Genomic DNA, 13,578 nt, shown 5'->3' with positions numbered 1-13,578 from the left:
CTTAAAAAGCCCTTGTGAAGCCCTTTTTTTTTCTGTCTGTAATAAAAATGGCTTACCGGATCCCATAGGGAAAATGACAGCTTCCAGCATTACATCGTCTTGTTAGAATGTGTCATACCTCAAGCAGCAAAAGTCTGCTCACTGTTCCCCCAACTGAAGTTAATTCCTCTCAACAGTCCTGTGTGGAAACAGCCATCGATTTTAGTAACGGTTGCTAAAATCATTTTCCTCTTACAAACAGAAATCTTCATCTCTTTTCTGTTTCAGAGTAAATAGTACATACCAGCACTATTTTAAAATAACAAACTCTTGATTGAATAATAAAAACTACAGTTAAACACTAAAAAACTCTAAGCCATCTCCGTGGAGATGTTGCCTGTACAACGGCAAAGAGAATGACTGGGGAAGGCGGAGCCTAGGAGGGATCATGTGACCAGCTTTGCTGGGCTCTTTGCCATTTCCTGTTGGGGAAGAGAATATCCCACAAGTAAGGATGACGCCGTGGACCGGACACACCTATGTTGGAGAAAACATCTTTGAAAAATCGTAATCTGCCCCCTACCAGCTGAGCTGGAATGAGGGCCGCACCTTCATGCGGATTTGGGAGCTGGTTTTGACTTTCTGAAAGGCTTGGATTTATTCCAGACTGGAGAAGGTTTCCAAACGGAAACTGTTCCTTTAGAGGAAGTGTCAGGCTTTTGTTCCTTATTCTGACGAAAGGAACGAAAACGATTAGCAGCCCTATATTTACCTTTAGATTTTATATCCTGAGGTAAAAAGGCTCCCTTCCCCCCAGTAACCGTTGAAATTATTAAGTCTAACTGAGAACCAAATAATTTATTACCTTGGAAAGAAAGAGAAAGCAATGTTGACTTAGAAGTCATATCTGCATTCAAAGACTTAAGCCATAAAACTCTTCTAGCTAAAATAGCTAAAGACATATACCTGACATCAATTCTAATGATATTGAAAATGGCATCACAAATGAAGTTATTAGCTTGTTTAAGAAGTTTAACAATGCTATAAGCATTATGGTCTGACACTTGTTGCGCTAAAGCCTCCAACCAGAAAGTTGTAGCTGCAGCAACATCAGCCAAAGAAATAGCAGGTCTCAGAAGATTACCTGAACATAAATAAGCCTTCCTTAGAAAGGATTCAAGCTTCCTATCTAAAGGATCTTTAAACAAAGTACTATCTGCCATAGGAATAGTAGTACGTTTAGCAAGAGTAGAAATAGCCCCACCAACTTTGGGGATTTTATCCCAAAACTCTAATCTATCAGATGGCAAAGGGTACAATTTCTTAAACCTTGGAGAAGGAGTAAATGAAGTACTCAGACTATTCCATTCCCTAGAAATTACTTCTGAAATAGCATCAGGAACTGGAAAAACTTCTGGAATAACTACATGAGGTTTAAAAACTGCATTTAAACGCTTAGTAGTTTTAATATCAAGAGGACTAGACTCCTCCATATCTAAAGCAATCAACACTTCCTTAAGTAAAGAACGAATAAACTCCATTTTAAATAAATATGAAGATTTATCAGTGTCAATATCTGAGGTAGAATCTTCTGAATCAGATAGATCCACATCAGAAATAAATAAGTCAGAATGATGGTGGTCATTTAAAAATTCATCTGAAATATGTGAAGATTTAAAAGACCTCTTACGTTTAGTAGAAGGAGGAATAACAGACAGAGCCTTCCGAATAGATTTAGAAACAAATTCTTTAACATTACCAGGAACATCCTGAACAGTAGATGTTGAAGGAACAACAACAGGTTATGGATTATTACTAGTGGAAATACTATCTGCTTTTGATAGCTTATCATGACAACTATCACAAATAACAGCCGGAGGAACAGTTACCAAAAGTTTACAGCAAATGCACTTAGCTTTGGTAGAACCGACATCAGGCAGCGCTTTTCCAGAAGTAGATTCTGATCCAGGGTCAGGTAGTGACATCTTGCAATATGTAAAAGAAAAAACAACATATAAAGCAAAAATATCAAATTCCTTAAATGGCAGTTTCAGGAATGGGAAAAAATGCAAAATGAAACAAGCTTCTAGAAAACCAGAAGCAACTGAAAAGTGAGACTGAAATAATGTGAAAAAAACTGGCGCCAAGAATGACGCCCACACATTTTGGCACCAAGAATGACGCCCATATTTTTTGGCGCCAAAAAAAAATGTCCGCAATACACATACATAAAAAATGACGCAATTACGAAAAAACTTCCGGCGCCAACTATGACAATTTTTTTGCGCCAAAAAAGTCTCGCACCAAGAATGACGCAATAAATAGAAGCATTTCCTGCACCCGCAAGCCTAACGGCCCGCAATTTAAAAAAAAAAGTCAATTGAAAATTGAAGGTAAGAAAAATGAAATTTATATGCATTTTACCAAAATGAAACCGACAGTCTGAATGAAGGAATACTGAATATCCTGAATCATGGCAAATATAAGTTTAAACACATATATTTAGAACTTTACATATAAAGTGCCCACCATAGCTTTGAGTGTCATAAATAGAAATAAGACTTACTCACCCTAAGACACTCATCTACATATAGTAGATAGCCAAACCAGTACTGAAACGAGAATCAGTAGAGGTAATGGTATATAAGAGTATATCGTCGATCTGAAAAGGGAGGTAGGAGAAGAAATCTCTACGACCGATAACAGAGAACCTATGAAATAGATCCCCTAGAGGAAGACCATTGTATTCAAATAGGCAATACTCTCTTCACATTCCTCGGACATTCACTGCACTCTGAGAGGAAAACCGGGCTTCAGCCTGCTGCGAAGCACATATCAACGTAGAATCTAGCACAAATTTACCTCACCACCTCCATGGGAGGCAAAGTTTGTAAAACTGATTTGTGGGTGTGGTGAGGGGTGTTTTTATAGGCATTTTAAGGTTTGGGAAACTTTGCCCCTCCTGGTAGGAATGTATATCCCATACGTCACTAGCTCATGGACTCTTGCTAATTACATGAATGAAAAGTGTATTTATGTAACTGTTTGGGTTATGCAAAACTAGGGAATGGGTAATAAAGGGATTACATATCTTTGAAACAATACAAATTCTACTGTAGACTGTCCCTTTAATATAACCACAGGAAACTTATTGTCCTGAGTTATCCTACCTGTTGGTGAATAGATAGTCTCTGAGTTCTGCAGTTGGAAAAATGCTTTTCAAAAGACTGAAGGAGAGAAGTGGAGCCCCTTCTCTCCTTCTGTCTTTTATGCACAGACTGACCTCTACACCTCTGATTTCAAGTGGAACAGTCTCTTACCGATAACCAGATCTTGCCCATAATACAGACTTTGGGACTTGTTTTACTTCACAATCAGTCAATCTGATTTTGTTAGATATATTCAGATGATTAAAACATTGTGTTAGATGTCCACTTTTAGCGCAAACTGATACCATGTTGGATTAGTAGTTTACTTCTACACTACATTATTTTATACACTAATTTTAGAATCCTTCTTTTCCATTCCCATTATATCATAGCAGAGTTTGTGCACCACCAAGTAAAAAACAGAATTTATGTTTACCTGATAAATTACTTTCTCCAACGGTGTGTCCGGTCCACGGCGTCATCCTTACTTGTGGGATATTCTCTTCCCCAACAGGAAATGGCAAAGAGCCCAGCAAAGCTGGTCACATGATCCCTCCTAGGCTCCGCCTACCCCAGTCATTCGACCGACGTTAAGGAGGAATATTTGCATAGGAGAAACCATATGGTACCGTGGTGACTGTAGTTAAAGAAAATAAATTATCAGACCTGATTAAAAAAACCAGGGCGGGCCGTGGACCGGACACACCGTTGGAGAAAGTAATTTATCAGGTAAACATAAATTCTGTTTTCTCCAACATAGGTGTGTCCGGTCCACGGCGTCATCCTTACTTGTGGGAACCAATACCAAAGCTTTAGGACACGGATGAAGGGAGGGAGCAAATCAGGTCACCTAAATGGAAGGCACCACGGCTTGCAAAACCTTTCTCCCAAAAATAGCCTCAGAAGAAGCAAAAGTATCAAACTTGTAAAATTTGGTAAAAGTGTGCAGTGAAGACCAAGTCGCTGCCCTACATATCTGATCAACAGAAGCCTCGTTCTTGAAGGCCCATGTGGAAGCCACAGCCCTAGTGGAATGAGCTGTGATTCTTTCGGGAGGCTGCCGTCCGGCAGTCTCGTAAGCCAATCTGATGATGCTTTTAATCCAAAAAGAGAGAGAGGTAGAAGTTGCTTTTTGACCTCTCCTTTTACCGGAATAAACAACAAACAAGGAAGATGTTTGTCTAAAATCCTTTGTAGGATCTAAATAGAATTTTAGAGCGCGAACAACATCCAAATTATGCAACAAACGTTCCTTCTTTGAAACTGGTTTCGGACACAGAGAAGGTACGATAATCTCCTGGTTAATGTTTTTGTTAGAAACAACTTTTGGAAGAAAACCAGGTTTAGTACGTAAAACCACCTTATCTGCATGGAACACCAGATAAGGAGGAGAACACTGCAGAGCAGATAATTCTGAAACTCTTCTGGCAGAAGAAATTGCAACTAAAAACAAAACTTTCCAAGATAATAACTTAATATCAACGGAATGCAAGGGTTCAAACGGAACCCCCTGAAGAACTGAAAGAACTAAATTGAGACTCCAAGGAGGAGTCAAAGGTTTGTAAACAGGCTTAATTCTAACCAGAGCCTGAACAAAGGCTTGAACATCTGGCACAGCAGCCAGTTTTTTGTGAAGTAACACCGACAAGGCAGAAATCTGTCCCTTCAGGGAACTTGCAGATAATCCTTTTTCCAATCCTTCTTGAAGGAAGGATAGAATCCTAGGAATCTTAACCTTGTCCCAAGGGAATCCTTTAGATTCACACCAACAGATATATTTTTTCCAAATTTTGTGGTAAATCTTTCTAGTTACAGGCTTTCTGGCCTGAACAAGAGTATCGATAACAGAATCTGAGAACCCTCGCTTCGATAAAATCAAGCGTTCAATCTCCAAGCAGTCAGCTGGAGTGAAACCAGATTCGGATGTTCGAACGGACCCTGAACAAGAAGGTCTCGTCTCAAAGGTAGCTTCCAAGGTGGAGCCGATGACATATTCACCAGATCTGCATACCAAGTCCTGCGTGGCCACGCAGGAGCTATCAAGATCACCGACGCCCTCTCCTGATTGATCCTGGCTACCAGCCTGGGGATGAGAGGAAACGGCGGGAACACATAAGCTAGTTTGAAGGTCCAAGGTGCTACTAGTGCATCCACTAGAGCCGCCTTGGGATCCCTGGATCTGGACCCGTAGCAAGGAACTTTGAAGTTCTGACGAGAGGCCATCAGATCCATGTCTGGAATGCCCCACAGCTGAGTGACTTGGGCAAAGATTTCCGGATGGAGTTCCCACTCCCCCGGATGCAATGTCTGACGACTCAGAAAATCCGCTTCCCAATTTTCCACTCCTGGGATGTGGATAGCAGACAGGTGGCAGGAGTGAGACTCCGCCCATAGAATGATTTTGGTCACTTCTTCCATCGCTAGGGAACTCCTTGTTCCCCCCTGATGGTTGATGTACGCAACAGTTGTCATGTTGTCTGATTGAAACCGTATGAACTTGGCCCTCGCTAGCTGAGGCCAAGCCTTGAGAGCATTGAATATCGCTCTCAGTTCCAGAATATTTATCGGTAGAAGAGATTCTTCCCGAGACCAAAGACCCTGAGCTTTCAGGGATCCCCAGACCGCGCCCCAGCCCATCAGACTGGCGTCGGTCGTGACAATGACCCACTCTGGTCTGCGGAATGTCATCCCTTGTGACAGGTTGTCCAGGGACAGCCACCAACGGAGTGAGTCTCTGGTCCTCTGATTTACTTGTATCTTCGGAGACAAGTCTGTATAGTCCCCATTCCACTGACTGAGCATGCACAGTTGTAATGGTCTTAGATGAATGCGCGCAAAAGGAACTATGTCCATTGCCGCTACCATCAACCCGATCACTTCCATGCACTGAGCTATGGAAGGAAGAGGAACGGAATGAAGTATCCGACAAGAGTCAAGAAGTTTTGTTTTTCTGGCCTCTGTCAGAAAAATCCTCATTTCTAAGGAGTCTATTATTGTTCCCAAGAAGGGAACCCTTGTTGACGGGGATAGAGAACTCTTTTCCACGTTCACTTTCCATCCGTGAGATCTGAGAAAGGCCAGGACAATGTCCGTGTGAGCCTTTGCTTGAGGAAGGGACGACGCTTGAATCAGAATGTCGTCCAAGTAAGGTACTACAGCAATGCCCCTTGGTCTTAGCACAGCTAGAAGGGACCCTAGTACCTTTGTGAAAATCCTTGGAGCAGTGGCTAATCCGAAAGGAAGCGCCACGAACTGGTAATGTTTGTCCAGGAATGCGAACCTTAGGAACCGATGATGTTCCTTGTGGATAGGAATATGTAGATACGCATCCTTTAAATCCACCGTGGTCATGAATTGACCTTCCTGGATGGAAGGAAGAATAGTTCGAATGGTTTCCATCTTGAACGATGGAACCTTGAGAAACTTGTTTAAGATCTTGAGATCTAAGATTGGTCTGAACGTTCCCTCTTTTTTGGGAACTATGAACAGATTGGAGTAGAACCCCATCCCTTGTTCTCTTAATGGAACAGGATGAATCACTCCCATTTTTAACAGGTCTTCTACACAATGTAAGAATGCCTGTCTTTTTTTGTGGTCTGAAGACAACTGAGACCTGTGGAACCTCCCCCTTGGGGGAAGTCCCTTGAATTCCAGAAGATAACCTTGGGAGACTATTTCTAGCGCCCAAGGATCCAGAACATCTCTTGCCCAAGCCTGAGCGAAGAGAGAGAGTCTGCCCCCCACCAGATCCGGTCCCGGATCGGGGGCCAACATTTCATGCTGTCTTGGTAGCAGTGGCAGGTTTCTTGGCCTGCTTTCCCTTGTTCCAGCCTTGCATTGGTCTCCAAGCTGGCTTGGCTTGAGAAGTATTACCCTCTTGCTTAGAGGACGTAGCACCTTGGGCTGGTCCGTTTCTACGAAAGGGACGAAAATTAGGTTTATTTTTTGCCTTGAAAGGCCGATCCTGAGGAAGGGCGTGGCCCTTACCCCCAGTGATATCAGAGATAATCTCTTTCAAGTCAGGGCCAAACAGCGTTTTCCCCTTGAAAGGAATGTTAAGTAGCTTGTTCTTGGAAGACGCATCAGCCGACCAAGATTTCAACCAAAGCGCTCTGCGCGCCACAATAGCAAACCCAGAATTCTTAGCCGCTAACCTAGCCAATTGCAAAGTGGCGTCTAGGGTGAAAGAATTAGCCAATTTGAGAGCATTGATTCTGTCCATAATCTCCTCAAAAGGAGGAGAATCACTATCGACCGCCTTTATCAGATCATCGAACCAGAAACATGCGGCTGTAGCGACAGGGACAATGCATGAAATTGGTTGTAGAAGGTAACCTTGCTGAACAAACATCTTTTTAAGCAAACCTTCTAATTTTTTATCCATAGGATCTTTGAAAGCACAACTATCCTCTATGGGTATAGTGGTGCGTTTGTTTAAAGTGGAAACCGCTCCCTAGACCTTGGGGACTGTCTGCCATAAGTCCTTTCTGGGGTCGACCATAGGAAACAATTTTTTAAATATGGGGGGAGGGACGAAAGGAATACCGGGCCTTTCCCATTCTTTATTAACAATGTCCGCCACCCGCTTGGGTATAGGAAAAGCTTCTGGGAGCCCCGGCACCTCTAGGAACTTGTCCATTTTACATAGTTTCTCTGGGATGACCAACTTGTCACAATCATCCAGAGTGGATAATACCTCCTTAAGCAGAATGCGGAGATGTTCCAACTTAAATTTAAATGCAATCACATCAGGTTCAGCCTGTTGAGAAATGTTCCCTGAATCAGTAATTTCTCCCTCAGACAAAACCTCCCTGGCCCCATCAGACTGGGTTAGGGGCCCTTCAGAAATATTAATATCAGCGTCGTCATGCTCTTCAGTATCTAAAACAGAGCAGCCGCGCTTACGCTGATAAGTGTTCATTTTGGCTAAAATGTTTTTGACAGAATTATCCATTACAGCCGTTAATTGTTGCATAGTAAGGAGTATTGGCGCGCTAGATGTACTAGGGGCCTCCTAAGTGGGCAAGACTCGTGAAGACGAAGGAGGGAATGATGCAGTACCATGCTTACTCCCCTCACTTGAGGAATCATCTTGGGCATCATTGTCATTATCACATAAATCACATTTATTTAAATGAATAGGAATTCTGGCTTCCCCACATTCAGAACACAGTCTATCTGGTAGTTCAGACATGTTAAACAGGCATAAACTTGATAACAAAGTACAAAAAACGTTTTAAAATAAAACCGTTACTGTCACTTTAAATTTTAAACTGAACACACTTTATTACTGCAATTGCGAAATAACATGAAGGAATTGTTCAAATTTTCACCACAGTGTCTTAAAGCCTTAAAAGTACTGCACACCAAATTTGGAAGCTTTAACCCTTAAAATAACGGAACCGGAGCCGTTTTAAACTTTAACCCCTTTACAGTCCCTGGTATCTGCTTTGCTGAGACCCAACCAAGCCCAAAGGGGAATACGATACCAAATGACGCCTTCAGAAAGTCTTTTCTAAGTATCAGAGCTCCTCTCACATGCGACTGCATGCCATGCCTCTCAAAAACAAGTGCGCCACACCGGCGCGAAAATGAGGCTCTGCTTATGCTTTGGGAAAGCCCCTAAAGAATAAGGTGTCTAATACAGTGCCTGCCGATATTATTATATCAAAATACCCAGATAAAATGATTCCTCAAGGCTAAATATGTGTTAATAATGAATCGATTTAGCCCAGAAAAAGTCTACAGTCTTAATAAGCCCTTGTGAAGCCCTTATTTACGATCGTAATAAACATGGCTTACCGGATCCCATAGGGAAAATGACAGCTTCCAGCATTACATCGTCTTGTTAGAATGTGTCATACCTCAAGCAGCAAGAGACTGCACACTGTTCCCCCAACTGAAGTTAATTGCTCTCAACAGTCCTGTGTGGAACAGCCATGGATTTTAGTGACGGTTGCTAAAATCATTTTCCTCATACAAACAGAAATCTTCATCTCTTTTCTGTTTCTGAGTAAATAGTACATACCAGCACTATTTCAAAATAACAAACTCTTGATTGAATAATAAAAACTACAGTTAAACACTAAAAAACTCTAAGCCATCTCCGTGGAGATGTTGCCTGTACAACGGCAAAGAGAATGACTGGGGTAGGCGGAGCCTAGGAGGGATCATGTGACCAGCTTTGCTGGGCTCTTTGCCATTTCCTGTTGGGGAAGAGAATATCCCACAAGTAAGGATGACGCCGTGGACCGGACACACCTATGTTGGAGAAAGTAATATATTATTTATATTTATTTGCTTCAGAACAGATTGAGGAGTTTTTACTATGAGGCTGAAAAGTTCTCGATCACAATCCATTTTCATGAGACTTTTCAACACCTTTTCGAGTTTTCAAATTTGACCTCAAGGCACTTAATAAAGCTTCAGAATGGCATTTGTATATCTTTGCAGGTATTCCAAGACTAGTTAGGAACAGCTTATAATCTTGCAGATGTGCAAAACACAAAATGGCCACACCACAGGACATATTTTAGAGGCGTATTTGTATTCAAGGTATTGATTAATTAAAGCTTTATTCATCACTAATGTATAGGCCAGTGATTTTCAACCTTCTTTTGCCATGGCACATTTTTTTTTAACGTTAAAAAATCCTGCAGCACACCACCATCCCAAAATTTTACAAAATCATACATTGTAGCCTAATACAGTATGTATATATATATATATATATATATATATATATATATATATAAACAATTTAGTAAATTTATGTACCAATGCTGCATGCCATACATCCTACTACCAAACCCTGGCATCAATGCAAAGCCAAGGCAAACTCTTAATAGCATATTTGGGCATTAATAAGGGGCTACACATTACCTCAATCTCTGTAAATTAATGCAGAGTTACCCCAACTAAAGCCAGGACAAAACCTCACGTCATAAAGTTAGCCTGTGAGGATATTAGCTAATTGTATCCTCACTTACAGGCTAACTTTATGACGTGAGGTTTAGTCTTGGCATTAGTTTGGGTAGCTCTGCATTAATTCCCAGAGATTGAAGTAAAGTGAAGCCCTTTATTAATGATCAAATATGCAGCCTGGCACATATACTCTCTTGGCAGGTGCATGCTTAAGTGCAGGTGAATGAGATAGGAGGCACTTTGTGGTATATGCATCTCTTAAACACCCACTACTAGACTGCAATCTGCATACAAAATGCAGTGAGGTTCAAAGGCAGTAAGGCTGCTTGGCAGTGCCACTGTGACTGAGTTGCCCCTGAATATTGTGGATCCTGCTGTTTGAGGATTGTGATAGGGCCCATGTATACCACAAAGGAACCTATTTGCTCCAAGTTCTTGACTTATTTGTTGCTAAGTGGCATCTAATTTTCTACCTACCGTCACACTGTGTGTATACTGAGGTCATTGGTACACATGGGTAGGGAGTCTAGGGACCACAGGTTTCCACTTGCCTGCCTACCTCTCTCTTTGCATTCATTCATTGCTACTGTAGGTAGGGGAAAAAAATATTACAATATTTACAGTTACCGTTACCAACAACTGTGTCACTGTCTGGCTGGTGCTTTTGTTCGTTCTCACGACAGTGACGACACTCAGTCTGCCACAACAGCATCACTTCTAAGTTGAAGACAATTCTGACTTCAACAGTGAAGTCTGTCAAAGAAACAGTTCTAAATTTCTCCTCCTCGGCAGCTCAAACACCGTCCACGCCCGTCGTCACACATGCAGAGAGTCTCAGTTTCAAAGATAACGTGACTCGACTCAGACCTTCCCGCCAGGCTGAGGCTCCAGCAGCCGCAGTAATAGGAAGGAACACGCCTCCAGTCCAGAGTGCACCAATCACGTCTCTTCACGTGATGACACTCCTGACCTGATTGGCTACCAAGGCTGCTTGGAGAGACAGCCTCTGGGAGCATAACGGGCTGTGCGAGGAGCTAGCCTTAAGCAGCACACTGGGTGGCGCTAGTTCTCACGGCTCGCTCATACACCCCCCATGTTGCGCGATGGAGGGCAGCTGAACGGCTCACAGCCTCTCCATAGCATATCATGGGGTGTGTAAATTTATGAAAATGTGCATAAAAAAATATTTTTTTTTATTTTAAATCACTGATGAGCCTGTCAGTCTGCCTCTGCGACGGCGGCACACCTGACGATCTCTCACGGCAGTGTGCCGCGGCACAGTGGTTGAAAATTACTGGAACAGGCCATCTGCAATGGAAAGGGCACACATTTACACACACACACACACATATATATATATATATATATATATATATATATATATGTTGAGTATGTGATAATCTGTACAGCTAAAGGGATCTGTAGGAAAAGTCATATCAGGACAAGTGTTCCCTGCGTTTTTGTTTATGTTGTAGCCCACCAAGATTTACGAACACTTCCCAAGAGAAACCAAGTGTTAAATAGCAGCACTCCGTAATTGCACATTATGACTTGGCTGACTAAAGATCTGTGATCATCTTACCACCAGATATTAGTAAATGCATATTATTAATATATATTGTATTTATTAGTTGTGAGGATGAAAATAGATTACAATAGGTTAACCTCACATATGAAAATGAGTATTTCCCAAAAACAGTGAGCAAAGGCGTTAATTCAAAGGCCCATTACTGTAAAATTTAGAGGTGTGAAAGGCTATTGAATCTGTCAGGTTATGGTAATGTAACCTCCCTTTTTCTATCCTGAAAACAGGTACTTAACACATGAAAAACACTTTTTCAGGAACTTTTCTGTTGATCATTAGAGAAACTCAAAAAATTTAGTGTGGAAAGCAAAAATCCATTTTGGGAGCAAATCACCTATAGATTTTAATTGACCCCTTATAATTCTTAAACTTAAAGTTATGTTAATTTAACATGACATCCTTACGACATTGTATAGACTTGTAAAAAACTAATTATGCTTACCAGATAATTTAATTTCCTTCTGTATAATGAGAGTCCACGGCATCATTCCTTACTGTTGGGAAATACTAAACGGGGCCACCAGGAGGAGGCAAAGACACCCCAGCCAAAGGCTTAAATACCTCTCCCACTTCCCCCAGTCATTCTGCTGAGGGAACAAGGAACAGTAGGAGAAATATCAGGGTATAAATGGTGCCAGAAGAAAAATATATTATTTAGAGGTCCGCCCATCTGAGAACACTGGTGGGGGCCGTGGACTCGCCTTATACAGAAGGAAATGAAATTATCTTGTAAGCATAATTTATGCTTTCCTTCTTAATATAAGGAGAGTCCACTGCATCATTCCTTACTGTTGAGATAACTATAGCCAACTGAATGATAACGGGAGGGACAAAAAGAGAGGGGAACCCTAATCTGAGGGCACCACAGCCTGCAAAACCTTTCTCCCGAAAGCTGCTTCAGCCAAAGCAAAACATCAAACTTGTAAAATTTAGAAAAATTATATAAGGAGGACCAGGTAGACGCCTTACAAATCTGATCCATAGAGACCTAGTTCTTAAAGGCCCAAGGGGAAGCCACTGCTTCTAGTAGAATGAGCCGTAATCCTCTGAGGAGGTTTATGTCCCGCTGTCTCATAAGATAAGCGGATAACACTCCTTAACCAAAAAGATAAGGAAGTTGGAGACCTTCTGGCCCTTACACTTCCCGGAATAGACAACAAACAAGGAAGAAGTTTGTCTAAAATCCTTAGTAGACTGAAGATAGAACTTCAAGGCGCGAACCACGTCCAAATTATGAAGCAAACGTTCCTTCGAAGAAGAGGATTGGGACACAAGGAAGGAACCATAATCTCTTGATGTTGCGGTCTGACACGACTTTAGGAAGAAAACCTAACAGTAAGTAGGAAAGCCTTATTAGAATGAAACACCAGATAAGGAGGTTCATATTGCAAGGCAGCAATCTCAGATACTCTGCACGCAGAAGCAATAGCCAGTAGAAAAAGAACCTTCCAGGACAAAAATTTAATGTCAACTTCATGCAAAGGCTCAAACAGAACCCGTTGCAAAACCTTAACCCTTTGAGTGCTAATGACGGCTCTGAGCCGTCACAGAGTTTCTCACTCTGGTGCTAATGACGGCTCAGAGCCGTCATGAGCACTCTCCCACCTTGAGGGAGATCTGGGGGCTTCTAACCGCTCCTACCCTTGCGATCGTGCCTGTAGAGTGACAGGCATCGCCGGGGCTTCACGTGATGCACGGTGCCGTCACGTGCAATGACGTGATGACATCACCGCACAACTTTATTTATACTTAAAGTTAAGTATAGGAGGAGGGGGCATGCTGCTTAGAAGTCTGTATCGCAGGCATCTAAGCAGCTACAGACTCCCAAGACCCACTGTTGGATAGGTAATCGCCCAAACTTTCCAGCAGTGTAAGTCTTGGGGGTCTGTAAAAAAAAAAAAAATTGAAAATTAAAAAAATAAAAAAAACCTTAGAAAATAT

Source organism: Bombina bombina, chromosome 8, assembly GCF_027579735.1.
Source record: "Bombina bombina isolate aBomBom1 chromosome 8, aBomBom1.pri, whole genome shotgun sequence".
Classification (NCBI taxonomy): Eukaryota; Metazoa; Chordata; class Amphibia; order Anura; family Bombinatoridae; genus Bombina; species Bombina bombina.
The sequence above is the reverse complement of the archived record's forward strand: the minus strand, read 5'-3'. Positions refer to the sequence as shown.